Consider the following 17,128-nt stretch of genomic DNA (forward strand, 5'->3'; position numbering starts at 1 on the left):
ACATTGCTTCGGTCTTCCGACTCTCGTTTAGTAGTTGTAGAAAACTACACTGCATTAGGCCTACAAATTGGGTATGGGGTGTAGAGAGACGGTGTGTTACACTCCAAGGTGTTCCCCAGGTTTCGTCCACATTGCTTCGATCTTCCGACTCTCGTTTAGTAGTTGTTGAAAACTACACTGCATTAGGCCTACAAATTGGGTATGGGGTGTAGAGAGATGGTGTGTTACACTCCAAGGTGTTCTCCAGGTTGCCTTTCCTGAACTTCTATCTTCAGGCTCTCATTAAATTGTGGTTAAATGGAACAACTGCATTTGGCGTACTAGTTGGTTTGGGGCCTACTATCGGTGTCTGCCACTCCTTGCTGTTCTCCTGGTTTCCTGTCCTGAAATTCCATTTTCAGGCTCTCGTTAAGTAGTTGTTAATGTTAGACTGCATTTGGCCTACTAGTTGGGTTGGGACCTACTATCGGTGTCTGCCACTCCTTGCTGTTTTCCTCCACTGAACAAAGCTGTGCCGCCTGTTTACTACGGTTGCCAATTTTGAACTGCATTTCGACTACTTACTGATTTGGGCCTACTCTCTGTGTCAGCCTCTCATTCCAGTTGTCCTCCACTGCAATGCCCCCTGGTTAGTCCTGTGTTACCAATTTTGAACTGCATTTAGCCAACTTTATTCTTTGGGCCTATATCTGTGTTTCCTCCTCATCCTGCCCATTGCCCAGCCAGTGATAGATGAGTCTGCTGGTACATTGACCCATAACGCAAAATTCCCCGTGCACGCTACACAGCAAGATTGTGACCCTGCTGAAAGTCAGGTTCCTCTTCCCGCATACCATACCACCTTACACGGGGACAAAGAGGAAGGTGCAGATGAAAGTGCAGGTTCCTTCATCAGGTAGGGGGGAGGAATACTAGTTGGCGACGTCACTGGCACAGGGCCTCTCATAGTACGCAAAAGTGTTGCTGCCGGTGGGAGGCGCCCCCGCCGTGCAAACACACCGCTGTACTTTGAGGGGCCCTGTGCCAGTGCCAATGCCAACGAGTGGGCCCCCCCTGCTTGCTCAGGATCACAGCACTTGCAAAGTTGAAATACTTACCTCTCCCTGCTCCACTGCCGTGACGTGGTCCAGATTTACTGGGCCCACTAATTACTTGAACCAGCCCTACCCCCCACAACTTTAGCCAAATGACCCCCAATTTCAAATGCCTTCCAATTATTATAAGCTAAATTACGATTGACAAGCTTCTGTAACAAGAATGGATGTTTTTGCCATTAAAATGGGCAGTGTAGGTGTTTTCCTGGCCTCCACTCACTGCCGACTATGCTCCCCCATTGACTTGCATTGGGTTTCGTGTTTCGGGCGATACCCGACTTTTCGCCATAATCGGCCGATTCCACTCGACTCGACTTCTAAGATAGTCGGGTTTCGCGAAACACGACTCGACTCTAAAAAGGTCAAGGTCGCTCAACCCTAGTGTTTACTACACTGTCATGCATATGACCACGCAGCAAACACTGGATGTTCGGTCCCCCATTCAATTGAATGGGATCCAGGTTCGGTTTTGGGGCGGGGTACTGTTCTGGTACCTGAACCTGAACTTTTTGTAACTGTTCGGCCGAACCCGCCGGACGCAAACATCCAGGTGTCCGCCCATCTCTACTAATTATTCATGCAAATTTTACATTCAAAAAATCTAATGCTGCTCATTCTCTTCCGAGCCTTGCCATGCGCCCAAACAGTGCTTTTTCCCCACATAGAGGGTATCAGCGCACTCAGGATAAATTGCACAACAAATTGAGTGGTGCAATTTCTCCAGTTACCTTTATGAAAATAAACAAAATTGGGTGTAAAGAAAAAGGTTTGTGAAAAAAAGTAAAATGTTCATTTTTTCCATCCACATTGCTTCAGCTTCTGTGTAGCACCTAAAGGGTTAATAAACTTCTTAAATGTGATTTTGCGCACCTTGAAGGGTGCAGTTTTTAGAATGATGTCACTTTTGGTTACTTTCTGTCATCTGGACCAGTCTGACTTCAAATGTGAGATGGTCCCTAAAAATGGTTTTGTAAATTTTGCTGTAAAAAGGAGAATTCGCTGGTCAACTTTTAACTTTTATAACTTCCTATGCTTCAAACATTGTGCTGATGTAAAGTAGACATGTGGGAAATGTTATTTATTAACTATTTTGTGTGACATCTCCGTGATTTAAAGGCACAGAAAATAAAAGTTTGAAATTTGTAAAATTTTCAAAATGTTGGCAAAATTTCAGATTTTTTCACAAATAAACACGTCATATCAAATAAATTTTACCACTATCGTGAAGTACACTATGTCACGAGAAAACAGTCTCAGAATCAACGGGATCTGTTGAAGCGTTCGAGAGTTCATAAAAGGACAGTGGTCAGAATTGTAAAAATTGGCCTGGTCCTTAAAGGGAATCTGTCACCTCAAAAATCGTATATGAGATAAGGCCACCGGCATCAGGGGATTATCTACAGCATTCTGTAATGCTGTAGATAAGCCCCCGATGTATCCTGAAAGATGAGAAAAAGAGGTTATATTATACTCACCCAGGGGCGGTCCCGCTGCTGTATGGTCCGATGGGCGTCGCGGTCCGGGGCCTCCCATCTTCATCAGATGACGTCCTCTTCTTGTCTTCACGATGCGGCTCTGATGCACTTTGTCTGCCCTGTTGAAGGCAGAGGAAAGTACTGCAGTGTGCAGGTGCTGGGCCTCTCTGACCTTTCCGGCGCCTGCACACTGCAGTACTTTGCTCTGCCCTCAACAGGGCAGACAAAGTACGCCGGAGCTGGATCTGTGGCGTAAAGACAAGAAGAGGACGTCATCGTAAGAAGATGGGAGGCGCCGGACCGGACCGCCACATCCATTGGACCCGGACCGCAACGGGACCGCCCCTGGGTGAGTATAATATAACGTCTTTTTCTCATCTTTCAGGTAACATCGGGGGCTTATCTACAGCATTACAGAATGCTGTAGATAAGCCCCTGATGCCGGTGGGCTTGGCTCATCTACGATTTTGAGGGTGACAGGTCCCTCTAACCTTATTAATATTCCCTGCATGCCTTCTGTCTCTTTCAATTGTGCCCTTTGGAATTCTCGCTCTGTGTGTAATAAACTCTCCTTCATTCATGACTTCTTCCTTTCTAATTCTCTTAATCTCCTGGCTCTTACTGAAACCTGGATTCAGCAGTCAGACACCACCGCGGCTACTGCTCTTTCATATGGTGGACTACACTTTTCTCATACCCCAAGATCAGACAACAGAGCAGGTGGAGGCGTTGGCCTGCTCCTTTCACCCAAATGTACTTTCCAAGTTATCCCCCAAGTACCCTCACTTGTCTTCCCTTCCTTTGAGGTCCATGTGGTCAGACTCTACGTCCCCTTCTCCATGCGAGTGGCGGTGGTGTATCGTCCTCCCGGCCCCTCTCATCAGTTCCTGGATCACTTTGCCACCTGGCTTCCACACTTTCTCTCCTGTGACACCCCCACCCTTATCATGGGTGATTTCAACATCCCCATTGCCTCTCCCCTCTCCCCATCTGCTTCTCGCCTTTTATCTCTATCCTCCTCTTTTGGCCTCTCGCAGCATACTAACTCTCCAACACATGAAGATGGAAACTCCCTTGACTTGGTCTTCTCCCGACTTTGCTCAGTGGATGATTTCACAAACTCCCCTCTCCCGCTCTCTGACCACAACCTTCTTTCATTCTCTATCAAGAACTGCCATCCCGCTCAGGTCACCCCCACTTTCCACACTTATAGAAACATACAGGCCATTAACACCCAGAAACTTATGAAGAACTTGCAGTCCTCATTGGCCCCTATCTCCTCCATCTCATGTCCTGATTCTGCAATGAAGCATTACAATGAAACCCTGCAAAGTGCTCTGGATGAAGCTGCTCCTCCTATACATAAAACAACTCGGCACAGACGGCAACAACCGTGGCACACGCTGCAAACACGTTTCCTGCAGCGGTGCTCCAGGTGCGCAGAACGTCTGTGGAGAAAATCTAATCTACCCGAAGATTTCATCCATTATAAGTTCATGCTAAAGACATACAATTCTGCCCTTCACCTCTCCAAACAAACCTACTTCAACACCCTCATCACCTCCCTGTCCAATAACCCTAAACGTCTCTTTGACACGTTCCAGTCCCTACTCAACCCAAGAGAGCAGGCCCCAACCACGGATCTCCGTGCTGACGATCTGGCCAATTACTTCAAAGAAAAAATTGACCACATTCGACAGGAAATCATCTCCCAATCTCTTCATACCATGCACTGTCCTCCCTCCCCCACTGCATCTAGTTCACTCTCTGACTTTGAAGCAGTTACAGAAGAAGAAGTAAGCAGGCTCCTTGCAACTTCTCGCCCGACCACTTGCACCAGTGACCCCATTCCATCACATCTCCTCCAGTCCCTTTCCCCGGCTGTCACCTCTCACCTAACAAAAATATTCAACCTTTCCCTCACTTCCGGTATTTTTCCCTCCTCATTTAAGCATGCCATCATACATCCATTACTTAAAAAACCATCCCTCGATCAAAACTGTGCCGCTAATTATAGACCTGTCTCTAATCTTCCCTTCATCTCTAAACTCCTCGAACGCCTGGTCCACTCCCGTCTTACCCGCTATCTCTCAGATAACTCTCTTCTCGACCCTCTTCAATCTGGCTTCCGCTCTTTACACTCTACTGAAACTGCCCTCACTAAAGTCTCTAATGACCTACTAACAGCTAAATCTAATGGTCACTACTCCATGCTAATTCTCTTGGATCTCTCTGCAGCATTCGACACTGTGGATCATCAGCTCCTACTCACTATGCTCCGCTCCATCGGCCTCAAGGACACCGTTCTCTCCTGGTTCTCCTCCTATCTCTCTGACCGATCCTTCACTGTATGTTTTGCTGGTTCCTCCTCCTCTCACCTTCCCCTTACTGTTGGGGTTCCTCAAGGATCAGTCCTAGGCCCCCTCCTCTTCTCGTTGTATACTGCCCCTATTGGACAAACAATCAGTAGATTTGGTTTCCAGTACCATTTCTATGCTGACGACACCCAATTATACACTTCTTCTCCTGATATCACACCGACCTTTTTAGAAAACACCAGTGATTGTCTTACCGCTGTCTCTAACATCATGTCCTCCCTCTATCTGAAACTAAACCTGTCAAAAACTGAACTCCTCGTGTTCTCTCCCTCTACTAACCCACCTTTGCCTGACATTGCCATCTCCGTGTGCGGTTCCACCATTACTCCAAAGCAACATGCCCGCTGCCTTGGGGTCATCCTTGATTATGACCTTTCATTCACCCCCTACATCCGATCACTGGCTCGCTCTTCTTACCTGCATCTCAAAAACATTTCTAGAATTCGCCCTTTTCTTACTTTCGACTCTGCAAAAACTCTTACTGTTTCACTTATTCATTCTCGTCTGGACTATTGTAACTCTCTACTAATCGGCCTCCCTCTTGCAAAACTCTCCCCGCTCCAATCTGTCCTGAATGCTGCAGCCAGGATCATATTCCTCACCAACCGTTACACCGATGCCTCTACCCTGTGCCAGTCATTACACTGGCTACCCATCCACTCCAGAATCCAGTACAAAACTACAACCCTTATCCACAAAGCACTCCATGGCTCAGCACCACCCTACATCTCCTCCCTGGTATCAGTCTACCACCCTACCCGTGCCCTCCGCTCCACTAATGACCTCAGGCTAGCATCCTCAATAATCAGAACCTCCCACTCCCGTCTCCAAGACTTTACACGTGCTGCGCCGATTTTTTGGAATGCACTACCTAGGTTAATACGATTAATCCCCAATCCCCACAGTTTTAAGCGTGCCCTAAAAACTCATTTGTTCAGACTGGCCTATCGCCTCAACGCATTAACCTAACGATCCCTGTGTGGCCTATTTATAATAAAAAAAAAAAAAAAAAGGTTCCTCGCATCATGTTCTCATACACTTTATGCAGTATTAGCCCTCTGTGTCTGTACTGCTACATACTTAGGCAGTTAACTGGTTCATGCAGCTTTACATGAACACCTGAGCCTTACACTATGGCTGGTACGAATAACTAAAGCAATTGTTACCATCCACCTCTCGTGTCTCCCCTTTTCCCCATAGTTTGTAAGCTTGCGAGCAGGGCCCTCACTCCTCCTGGTATCTGTTTTGAACTGTATTTCTGTTATGCTGTAATGTCTATTGTCTGTACAAGTCCCCTCTATAATTTGTAAAGCGCTGCGGAATATGTTGGCGCTATATAAATAAAAATTATTATTATTATTATAAGGTGAAAACAGGCTTGGGGATGAAGGGGTTAAGACTATAGTACTCATTTGTAATACGTATACCCCTTTTCACATGTAAAGCGCCATAGAGTAAATACAGCTATAATAATAAATATTACTAATTAATGAAATAGTCACATTAAAAAAAATTTTTTCGCAAAAATCTAAAATACATAAATGTATTTATAAACATTTAAAACACAACTGAGCTCAATGTGATTTTGGTGTCATTTTCTCAAAAAAGTTCCAGAAATAGAGCGACTGTGTGCCAGACCCCTCTGCTGTACTACCTATTGCATGCCGCAAGGTGGCGCTGCTATGTATTACTAGGTGCAGCAGTGGCTCTGAACAGCACAGACTCCTGGTTTCCTGCCTGTCCAGGCACATATGACGTGGATGTCCCTCGCCATGGCCTCTCCCTGCCTCCTACCTGAGCTCGCACCTACCGCCCGGCTCCCCGCCCTCCTCCAGCCTCATTACTTCCTCTTCCTCCCTGCACGTCTCTGGCTGGTTGACTGCTGGTTGCCTGGCAACGAAGTGAGCAGCTGCCGCTGGCGCCGAGTTCTGGGGCAGGGGAGTACACGTTTACATTGGTGTTGTCACTGAGGGAGCCGGTGGCACGGAGCTGGGCGCCAAGGACGCCAGCCGAGGTGAGTGCTGCGGATTCTCCTGACAGAAGTGCGGCCATTGGGGGTAATAGGCGGCCTGTGAGAGATACAGAAGCATTGTGACCCCCCCTTCTCAGCACTGTGTGACCCCCCTCCTCCTCAGCACTGTGTGACTCCCCCTCCTTCTCAGCACTGTGTGACCCCCCCCCCTCCTCAGCACTGTGTGACCCCCCCTCCTCCTCAGCACTGTGACCCCCCTCCTTCTCAGCACTGTGTGACCCCCCTCCCTCCTCAGCACTGTGTGACCCCCCTCCTCCTCAGCACTGTGTGACCCCCCCCTCCTCCTCAGCACTGTGTGACCCCCCCCCCTCCTCAGCACTGTGTGACCCCCCCCTCCTCCTCAGCACTGTGACCCCCCTCCTCAGCACTGTGTGACCCCCCTCCTCCTCAGCACTGTGACCCCCCTCCTCCTCAGCACTGTGTGACCCCCCTCCTCCTCAGCACTGTGTGACCCCCCTCCTCCTCGGCACTGTGTGACCCCCCTCCTCCTCGGCACTGTGTGACCCCCCCCTCCTCCTCAGCACTGTGTGACCCCCCCCCTCCTCCTCAGCACTGTGACCCCCCTCCTCCTCAGCACTGTGTGACCCCCCCCTCCTCCTCAGCACTGTGACCCCCCTCCTCCTCAGCACTGTGTGACCCCCCTCCTCCTCAGCACTGTGACCCCCCTCCTCCTCAGCACTGTGTGACCCCCCCTCCTCCTCAGCACTGTGTGACCCCCCCCTCCTCCTCAGCACTGTGTGACCCCCCTCCTCCTCAGCACTGTGTGACCCCCCTCCTCCTCGGCACTGTGTGACCCCCCTCCTCCTCGGCACTGTGTGACCCCTCCCCCCCTCCTCCTCCTCGGCACTGTGTGACCCCTCCCCCCCTCCTCCTCGGCACTGTGTGACCCCTCCCCCCCTCCTCCTCGGCACTGTGTGACCCCTCCCCCCCTCCTCCTCGGCACTGTGTGACCCCTCCCCCCCTCCTCCTCGGCACTGTGTGACCCCTCCCCCCCTCCTCCTCGGCACTGTGTGACCCCTCCCCCCCTCCTCCTCGGCACTGTGTGACCCCTCCCCCCCTCCTCCTCGGCACTGTGTGACCCCTCCCCCCCTCCTCCTCGGCACTGTGTGACCCCTCCCCCCCTCCTCCTCGGCACTGTGTGACCCCTCCCCCCCTCCTCCTCGGCACTGTGTGACCCCTCCCCCCCTCCTCCTCGGCACTGTGTGACCCCTCCCCCCCTCCTCCTCGGCACTGTGTGACCCCTCCCCCCCTCCTCCTCGGCACTGTGTGACCCCTCCCCCCCTCCTCCTCGGCACTGTGTGACCCCTCCCCCCCTCCTCCTCGGCACTGTGTGACCCCCCCCTCCTCCTCGGCACTGTGTGACCCCCCTCCTCCTCAGCACTGTGACCCCCCTCCTCCTCAGCACTGTGTGACCCCCCTCCTCCTCAGCACTGTGTGACCCCCCCTCCTCCTCAGCACTGTGACCCCCCTCCTCCTCAGCACTGTGTGACCCCTCCCCCCCTCCTCCTCAGCACTGTGTGACTCCCCCTCCTCCTCAGCACTGTGTGACTCCCCCTCCTCCTCAGCACTGTGTGACCCCCCTCCTCCTCAGCACTGTGTGACCCCCCTCCTCCTCAGCACTGTGACCCCCCTCCTCCTCAGCACTGTGTGACCCCTCCCCCCCTCCTCCTCAGCACTGTGTGACTCCCCCTCCTCCTCAGCACTGTGTGACCCCCCCCTCCTCCTCAGCACTGTGACCCCCCTCCTCCTCAGCACTGTGTGACCCCTCCCCCCCTCCTCCTCAGCACTGTGTGACTCCCCCTCCTCCTCAGCACTGTGTGACCCCCCCTCCTCCTCAGCACTGTGACCCCCCTCCTCCTCGGCACTGTGTGACCCCCCTCCTCCTCGGCACTGTGTGACCCCCCTCCTCCTCGGCACTGTGTGACCCCTCCCCCCCTCCTCCTCGGCACTGTGTGACCCCCCTCCTCCTCAGCACTGTGACCCCCCTCCTCCTCAGGACTGTGACCCCCCTCCTCCTCAGCACTGTGTGACCCCCCTCCTCCTCAGCACTGTGTGACCCCTCCCCCCCTCCTCCTCGGCACTGTGTGACCCCCCTCCTCCTCAGCACTGTGTGGCCAAGTGTCATGGGACCGGCCCTTTGTGGGGCTCCGCACACTGTGCCTCCTATAACTCCTGATATCAGCCACTTTGGTGACAATAAGGCGCTGCCATATGCATATATGCAGGTGATATACCGGGGCCATATATACAGGTGCGGGTTTGATGGGCAGTCACAGTATACAGCCAGGTAATGGTTAAGCAGGATGTGTGCTGTCTGCCTGTTACATAGCCAGTGTTGAGACACTTCCATGCTGTTTTCACAATCCCACCCCCATGCTGGTAATCGGGCCATGGAGAGGACCACTAGAGAGGTTGTGTAGGATTAGCAATTGCCAAACAAAATGAAGTCTCATCGGACGTTGTACGCCCCCACCCTCCCCTTCACTTTAGCGCTAATGATCCCCCGGGTCAGTGATCTTGGTTGGCTTTCTTGGATCGATGACGTGCCGCACATGAATATGATTGCTTCTCCAATCACTGAGGGGTGAAAATCTGTAAAGAGGGCCTCGTACCAGGTCATAAGTGGGCAGTCTAAAGGTACCTTCACACATAACGATATTGTTAACGATATCGTTGCTATTTGTGACGTAGCAACGATATCGTTAATGAAATCGTTCTGTGTGACAGCGACCAACGATCAGGCCCCTGCTGGGAGATCGTTGGTCGCTGAACAAAGTCCAGAACTTTATTTCGTCGCTGGACTCCCTGGAGACATCGCTGGATCGGCGTGTGTGACACCGATCCAGCGATGTCTTCACTGGTAACCAGGGTAAACATCGGGTAACTAAGCGCAGGGCCGCGCTTAGTAACCCGATGTTTACCCTGGTTACCATGCTAAAAGTAAAAAAAAACAAACACTAGATACTTACCTACCGCTGTCTGTCCTCCAGCGCTGCGCTCTGCACTCCTCCTGTACTGGCTGTGAGCCGGAAAGCAGAGCGGTGACGTCACCGCTCTGCTTTCCGGCTCACAGACAGTACAGGAGGAGAGCAGAGAAGCAGAGCGCAGCGCTGGAGGACAGACAGCGGTAGGTAAGTATCTAGTGTTTGTTTTTTTTTACTTTTAGCATGGTATCCAGGGTAAACATCGGGTTACTAAGCGCGGCCCTGCGCTTAGTTACCCGATGTTTACCCTGGTTACCGGCATCGTTGGTCGCTGGAGAGCGGTCTGTGTGACAGCTCTCCAGCGACCAAACAGCGACGCTGCAGCGATCCGAATCGTTGTCGGTATCGCTGCAGCGTCGCTTAGTGTGAAGGGGCCTTTAGGCCTCTTTCACACTTCAGTCTTTTGGCGTCAGTCACTACCGACATAGTGACGGATTGACGGATCCGTCACAATTGTTGCGAAAACGGTTCTAACGGATCCGTTTTTTTGACGGATCAGTTACTTGGGGGTTGTCTGGGAGAAGTATCTACTTTTTGGAGCATGCGCAATTGAAAAAACGGATTGGGGCGACGGATCCACCGAAAAAACGGTTGCGGCGGATCCGTCGCCCATAGGCGCCCATTCTATGGAATGGCGGACGCGACGGATCCGTCGCGATCCGCCATTTCGGCGTTGACAAAAAACGTTACAATGTCCGTCTATTTTCAGAAAACGTCCGCCAAATTTCGACGGATCCGTCGCATGGCGGATGGAACGGACGACCATCCGTCACAATCCGTCGCTAATGCAAGTCTATGGGAAAATAACGGATCCGTCAAAAAAAATGACGGATCCGTTATTTGAGGAAAATGGCGGTTTTAGACTGACGCCAAATAACTGAAGTGTGAAAGAGGCCTAACTTATCAGATTCTCGTTGCACCCCAGAATATTCAGTGTTGGGTTTCTATTTTGTTTTCACCTTAAGGTCCCAGTTCTGTTTTTTTATTTAGTGCTTATTTTTATGGTGTTTACAGGAAGGGGGGGGATGTGTCTTTAAGCTACTCTAAATGTTTAACCTATTGGCCACACTCCATAGGAAAATGCCATAAAAATTTGCACTGAATAAAGAGGCCCATATTTCTGGGACCGTATGGGGGATTTAAAAAAAGTTTTACTCAGAGGAGTGCCTGCTGCGGGCGATGAGACCAAGCTGTCATATGATGGCAAGTATGTGATATGCACACTCCCAGCCACATTCCAAATTGACGCGCTCTCAATTCACGGCAAACTGTTGTGATAAGCATGGACAACCCGTTTAAGGAGTGGTAATCTGATTTCTAACTACCTCTACCTATGGATGGATTGGTATGTTACTGGGTGCTACACAGCAGCTTGGTCTGAGATACAGGTTGCACAGCCACAGATCACATCAATGTGGCCCATCAGGTATTTCAAGTAAGTCAGAAAAAATTCATCTTCTTCTGACTTTTGCCACATTCTTGTTGCGGTACCTGCACTTGCAAAATGCTGAGATGTAGCAGAGGCATACAGTGAACTTTGGCCACACTACCTCTGCTGCTGCCCAAGACACCATGTAGCCCCAGCCTAAGTATTAAATCGTAATTGTGGGAACAGATATCTGCTAAACTATTGTCGGTAATTATTACATTAACCCCTTCAAGACCCCAGCTTTTTTCAGTTTTGCGTTGTCGTTTTTCGCTCCCCTCCTTCCCAGAGCCATACCTTTTTTATTTTTCCATCAATATGTCCATGTGAGGGCTTATTTTTTGCGGGACGATTTGTACTTTTGAGCAACACCATTGGTTTTACCATGTCGTGTACTAGGAAATGGGAAAAAAATGCAAAGTGTGGTGAAATTGCACAAAATAGTGCAATCCCCCACTTGTTTTTTGTTTGGCTTTTTTTCTAGGTTTAAGGTTTACTAAATGCTAAAACTGACCTACCATTATGTTTCTCCAGGTCATTACGAGTTCATAGACACCAAACATGTCTAGGTTCTTTTTTATCTAAGTGGTGAAAATAAATTCCAAACTTTGCTAAAAAAAATTGCGCCATTTTCTGATACCCGTAGCGTCTCCATTTTTCGTGATCTAGGGTTGGGTGAGGCCTTATTTTTTGCGCGCCGAGCTGGCATTTTTAGTGATACCATTTTTGTGCAGATACGTTCTTTTGATCGCCCGTTATTGCATTTTAATGCAGTGTCTTAGCAACCCCAAAAATGTAATTTGGGCATTACTAATTTTTTTCTCGCTATGCCGTTTAGCGATCAGGTTAATCCTTTTTTTTTTTTTTTTATTGATCTGGCGATTCTGAACGTGGAGATAGCAAATATGTGTAGGTTTAATTTTTTTTTAAATTATTTTGAAAGGGGCAAAAGGGGGTGATTTAAACGTTTATATATTTTTTTTTCATATTTTTTAAAACTTTTTTTTATTTTTTTTTTTACTTTTGCCATGCCACTGGATCGGCTCAGCTACATAGGAGCGATCATCACTCCTATGTAGCTGAATTACAGGCTGACCACGGGGTGGCGCTCACAGCAAGCCGGCATCAACAACCATAGTGGTCTCAAGGAGACCTCAGGTTGTCATGCTGACTCCCGATCATGTGACGGGGGTCGGCGATGGCCGAAAGCGGTAGTTAAATGCCGCTGTCAGCGTTTGACAGTTGCACTTAACTATTTAATAGCGGCGGGTGGATCGCGATTCCACCCATCGCTATTGCAGGCACATGTCAGCTGTTCAAAACAGCTGACATGTCCGGGCTTTCATGTGGGCTCAGCGCCGGAGCCCGCATCAAAGCAGGAGAACTGACTTCGGATGTACTATCCCGTCTGAGGTGAGAATGAGGTTAAGGTATTCACTGTAGAGGAGCATATCATGCCATGTGCACCCTCTGCAGTTTCCGGTGCCATTGCATGGTGCGCCCATTCCTATATTACTTTATTTCTATTGTGCCCTGATTTTTAAGGGCTGTAGTGGAGCAGGACCAGCCACCAGATGAGTGCCAGGTGGTCCGGCCCCGCTTCTCTCCATGCATAGGGTACCCTGTAATACAGCTCTAGCAAAAATTAAGAGACCACCACATCAAAACCCTGTCATGGGCAGCCCAATCTCCAGACCTGAACCCCATTGAAAACCTCTGGAATGTAATCAGGAGGATGATGGATAGTCACAAGCCATCAAACAAAGAAGATCTGCTTACATTTTTGTGCCAGGAGCAGTGTGAAAGACTGGTGGAAAGCATGCCAAGACACAGGAAAGCTGTGGTTAAAAATCATGGTTATTCCACAAAATATTAATATCTGAACTCTTCCTGAGTATTGTTGTTTCTAAATGATTCTGAACTTGTTTTCTTTGCATTATTTGAGGTCTGAATGCACTGTTTTTTGTTGTGTTTTTTTAATTTTGACCACTTCTCCTTTTCAGAAAAAAATACAAAAAAAAATACAATATGCTTGGAAATTCGAGACACGTTGTCAGTAGTTTATAGAATAAAAGAACAATTTACATTTTACTCAAAAATATACTTATAAAGAGAAAAATCAGCCAAACTGGACATTTTGCAGTGGTCTCTTAGATGCAAGAGCTGTAGAGGCTGCTCTGGAGTTTTAGTTGCGATGCGACAATTAACCCTTCCTCTTCTCATGGCTTGTGCCATTATGGGCTAGAGAGGGAGCACATCTCATCCCCAGCCCTTGGCTAAGGAGTTTGAGAAGGCTCCCTCTCCTGCCCAAGGTCCCCAGAGGAGCAGGACACTTGGGAGACCCAGGAGAAGGTGGCGAGCAGAGACATTTCAGTCCGGCTTCTCTCTGCTTGTCAGTTCTCGGGGATAGAGGCTAGTGCTGAGGTAAACGAGCAGGGCTGCCAGCGCTGGATAGCTTTGGAGACCTTAGCTGGGGAAGGTATAAACCTCTGGGCAGAGTGTTTTTTGTTTGTTTGTTTGTTTTTTTTTTTTTTTTTTTGGGGGGGGGGGGGGGGGGGAACAGGGCATGTTGGGCTACTTTCACACATCAGTTTTTTTGCCGTCAGGCAGGTTCCGTCGCATTTTTGAAAAAACTGATCTGTTGCAAATGGTTTAAAATTGATGCAACGGAACCGTTTTTTTTTTTTTTTTTTTTTTTTTTGCTGGATCTATATATATATATATATATATATATATATATATATATATATATATATATATATATATATATATATATATATATATATATATATATATATATATATATGTCCAAGGTTACCCTTAAGAAGTCTGGAGTCAGCAACCATGCCTCTCATGTGGAGGGTAAGACTAAGGCTACTTTAACATATCAGGTTTTTGCCGTCAGGCACAATCCGGCGACTTTTGAAAAAAACAGATCCGCTTTTTTTCCGCCAGATCCGGTTTTTTATCATACAGTTGTATTAGCGCCGGATTGTGCCTGGTGGTCACACGTTTCAGCCGTTTTTTGCCGGATCCGTCAAAAAAGCTGTTTCCAGTGGACGGAGAAAACGTAGAGAGGAACGTCTCTCTCCCCGTACCATGAAGTCCAAACTCTATCCCCGGGTTAATTAACCCCTTCATGACCCAGCCTATTTTGACCTTAAAGATCTTGCCGTTTTTTGCAATTCTGACCAGTGTCCCTTTATGAGGTAATTACTCAGGAACGCTTCAACGGATCCTAGCGGTTCTGAGATTGTTTTTTCGTGACATATTGGGCTTCATGTTAGTGGTAAATTTAGGTCAATAAATTCTGCGTTTATTTGTGATAAAAACGGAAATTTGGCGAAAATTTTGAAAATTTCGCCATTTTCACATTTTGAATTTTTATTCTGTTAAACCAGAGAGTTATGTGACACAAAATAGTTAATAAATAACATTTCCCACATGTTTACTTTACATCAGCACAATTTTGGAAACAATATTTTTTTTTGCTAGGAAGTTATAAGGGTTAAAATTTGACCAGCGATTTCTCATTTTTACAACAAAATTTACAAAACCATTTTTTTTAGGGACCACCTCACATTTGAAGTCAGTTTGAGGGGTCTACATGGCTGAAAATACCCAAAAGTGACACCATTCTAAAAACTGCACCCCTCAAGGTACTCAAAACCACATTCAAGAAGTTTATTAACCCTTCAGGTGCTTCACAGCAGCAGAAGCAACATGGAAGGAAAAAATGAACATTTAACTTTTTAGTCACAAAAATTATCTTTTGGCAACAATTTTTTTATTTTCCCAATGGTAAAAGGAGAAACTGAACCACGAAAGTGGTTGTCCAATTTGTCCTGAGTACGCTGATACCTCATATGTGGGGGTAAACCACTGGGCGCACGGCAGGGCTTGGAAGGGAAGGAGCGCCATTTGACTTTTTGAATCAAAAATTGGCTCCACTCTTTAGCGGACACCATGTCACGTTTGGAGAGCCCCCGTGTGCCTAAAAATTGGAGCTCCCCCACAAGTGACCCCATTTTGGAAACTAGACGCCCCAAGGAACTAATCTAGATGCATAGTGAGCACTTTGAACCCCCAGGTGCTTCACAAATTGATCCGTAAAAATGAAAAAGTACTTTTTTTTCACAAAAAAATTCTTTTCGCCTCAATTTTTTCATTTTCTCATGGGCAATAGGATAAAATGGATCATAAAATTTGTTGGGCAATTTCTCCTGAGTACGCCGATACCTCATATGTGGGGGTAAACCACTGTTTGGGCACTCGGCAGGGCTCGGAAGGGAAGGCGCGCCATTTGACTTTTTGAATGGAAAATTAGCTCCAATTGTTAGCGGACACCATGTCGCGTTTGGAGAGCCCCTGTGTGCCTAAACATTGGAGCTCCCCCACAAGTGACCCCATTTTGGAAACTAGACCCCCCAAGGAACTTATCTAGATGCATATTGAGCACTTTAAACCCCCAGGTGCTTCACAGAAGTTTATAACGCAGAGCCATGAAAATAAAAAATAATTTTTCTTTCCTCAAAAATGATTTTTTAGCCTGGAATTTCCTATTTTGCCAAGGGCAATAGGAGAAATTGGACCCCAAATGTTGTTGTCCAGTTTGTCCTGAGTACGCTGATACCCCATATGTGGGGGTAAACCACTGTTTGGGCGCACGGCAGGGCTCGGAAGGGAAGGCACGCCATTTGGCTTTTTAAATGGAAAATTAGCTCCAATCATTAGCGGACACCATGTCACGTTTGGAGAGCCCCTGTGTGCCTAAACATTGGAGATCCCCCAGAAATGACCCCATTTTGGAAACTAGTCCACCAAAGGAACTAATCTAGATGTGTGGTGAGGACTTTGAACCCCCAAGTGCTTCACAGAAGTTTATAACGCAGAGCCATGAAAATAAAAAAAAATAAATTATTTTCTCAAAAATGATCTTTTAGCCTGCAATTTTTTATTTTCCCAATGGTATCAGGAGAAATTTGACCCCAATATTTGTTGTCCAGTTTCTCCTGAGTACGCTGATACCCCATATGTGGGGGTAAACTACTGTTTGGGCACATGCCGAGGCTCGGAATTGAAGTAGTGACGTTTTGAAATGCAGACTTTGATGGAATGCTCTGCGGGCGTCACATTGCGTTTGCAGAGCCCCTGGTGTGCCTAAACAGTAGAAACCCCCCACAAGTGACCCCATTTTGTAAACTAGACCCCCAAAGGAACTTATCTGGATATGTGGTGAGCACTTTGAACCCCCAAATGCTTCACAGACGTTTACAACGCAGAGCCGTGAAAATAAAAAATCATTTTTCTTTCCTCAAAAATGATGTTTTAGCAAGCATTTTTTTATTTTCACAAGGGTAACAGGAGAAATTGGACCCCAGTAATTGTTGCGCAGTTTGTCCTGAGTATGTGGGTACCCCATATGTGGGGGTAAACCACTGTTTGGGCACACGTCGGGGCTCGGAAGTGAGGGAGCACCATTTGACTTTTTGAATACAAGATTGGCTGGAATCAATGGTGGTGCCATGTTGCGTTTGGAGACCCCTGATGTGCCTAAACAGTGGTAACCCCTCAATTCTACCTCCAACACTAACCCCAACACACCCCTAACTCTAATCCCAACTGTAGCCATAACCCTAATCACAACCCTAACCACAACCCTAATTCCAACCCTAACCCTAAGGCTATGTGCCCACGTTGCGAATTCGTGTGAGATTTTTCAGCATCATTTTTGAAAAA

General features: G+C 48.0%; 1 protein-coding gene across 1 annotated transcript in view; it reads left to right on the top strand.

The window, feature by feature from the left end:
- The first annotated feature begins 6,703 nt into the window (after positions 1-6,703).
- Positions 6,704-17,128, top strand: part of GOLM1 (golgi membrane protein 1) — a 167,924-nt gene continuing 157,499 nt past the window's right edge. Inside the window, exon 1 of the mRNA XM_069762443.1 lies at positions 6,704-6,961. The gene's annotated coding sequence lies outside the window, so the exon portion shown is untranslated. The remainder of the gene's footprint in view (positions 6,962-17,128) is intronic.

Source organism: Ranitomeya imitator, chromosome 1 (assembly GCF_032444005.1).
Source record: "Ranitomeya imitator isolate aRanImi1 chromosome 1, aRanImi1.pri, whole genome shotgun sequence".
Taxonomy (NCBI): Eukaryota; Metazoa; Chordata; class Amphibia; order Anura; family Dendrobatidae; genus Ranitomeya; species Ranitomeya imitator.